The sequence below is a fragment of the Morone saxatilis genome, unplaced genomic scaffold (genome assembly GCF_004916995.1).
Source record: "Morone saxatilis isolate NCDOM2014 unplaced genomic scaffold, NCSU_SB_2.0 Contig22, whole genome shotgun sequence".
Taxonomy (NCBI): domain Eukaryota; kingdom Metazoa; phylum Chordata; class Actinopteri; family Moronidae; genus Morone; species Morone saxatilis.
Genome location: NW_023339785.1, coordinates 16696912 through 16698221, shown reverse-complemented (window position 1 = coordinate 16698221; position 1310 = coordinate 16696912). Strand labels below are relative to the sequence as shown.

Here is a 1310-nt window from a genome sequence, read left to right as displayed (position 1 = left end):
ATAGCAGCCAATTTCAATCTGTATGGTATGAGGTGATAGTAATAGTAATAATAATAATAATAATAATAATAATAATAATAATAATAATAATATATTATCATTATCATGATAGTTGTGAATATTCTCGCATGCCGTGACTTGTAAAAAGCTGTCCTGCTTGCCAGCATACAGTCCTATAATGATTTTATTAATTGTTTTGAACAAGGGGACGAGGGGGAGCCCAAATCTTCACACTCATTCCAAAATCCTAAGCCTGTCATCATGGCTGAAGGCTCAGCTTGCCTTTTATATCCCCCACAGAAAAAAAATGTTAATCCGTATGTGTGGAGATAGTTTCCAATATACACAACAGGGAGAGGAGGTGCCACTCTGTGATGCAATAAATATGTGTTTCTTAAAATGTATCTGTGTATATCTCAATTATTTTGGCCAAGATAATCATGATTTGACCAGTGTTTATATTATTTGGCCTAACATGTGGCAGACAAGGAGGAGAAGCAGAAAGGGGGGGCAAAGTAAAAGTCTCTGCATAGCCTAATATGTAGTAAGTAAACACTGTTTTCAGTCATTTTCAGCCAGCTGTATGCGGACTTATGCATGTTATTTTTTATTTTCCAACTTTTCAGAGAATATGTACATACTTTCATTCTTTTGGATATCCCTAAGCTGAGCACAGACACACAGACACACAGTGAACTCATTCAATTTGCATAAATTAACATGGTATGCATTTAGTCACATTCAACCTGTACAAATTCATAAGTATGCAGTCAATTCATACATATGGAGTCACTCAGTGACTCAGTCACTATGAAGACAGCTGCCCGTTCAGACAGCTGTCTGTAATGCCCATGAATAAAACCATATGTAAAAGGTTTGATAAGAGTTTGTGACTGCTTTTTCATTTTTTGTCCAGAACAGGGCTACTTAAAACTTGGTAATTGATGTTAAATTAAATGATAATGACGGACTACCCACCCAAAATAAGTTAACAAAAAAAATAACTTAAAAAAATCATACAAAATCATACAAAATCATACAACACTCGTTTTCTTCTTCAAGTGTGTCAGATTCAAGTAAGGGCATTGGCACCATTTATTTTCTTGTCATGCCTTAACAAAAAGGAAATAAATGTCACCTTTCCACATTTTTCATTAGGATAAAATACTTTTTGTGTAAGTAAACACACTTGATTAAGTAGACACACCTGCTCCAGATCAAACTTCTTTCATGCACAACGATTTTATAAATTCATGAAATTACTGGTCAGAGTATCTGATTATTTGGAAAGAGTCCACCTGTGATGACTG

The 1310-nt window shown here is 34.6% G+C and overlaps 1 protein-coding gene across 1 annotated transcript in view; it reads right to left on the bottom strand.

Annotated features, from left to right (window-relative positions):
- Positions 1 to 567: 567 nt before the first annotated feature.
- gdf9 (growth differentiation factor 9) overlaps positions 568 to 1310 on the bottom strand; it is a gene marked incomplete in the record, with an annotated part of 3565 nt that continues 2822 nt past the window's right edge. Inside the window, 1 exon segment of the mRNA XM_035668926.1 lies at positions 568 to 1310.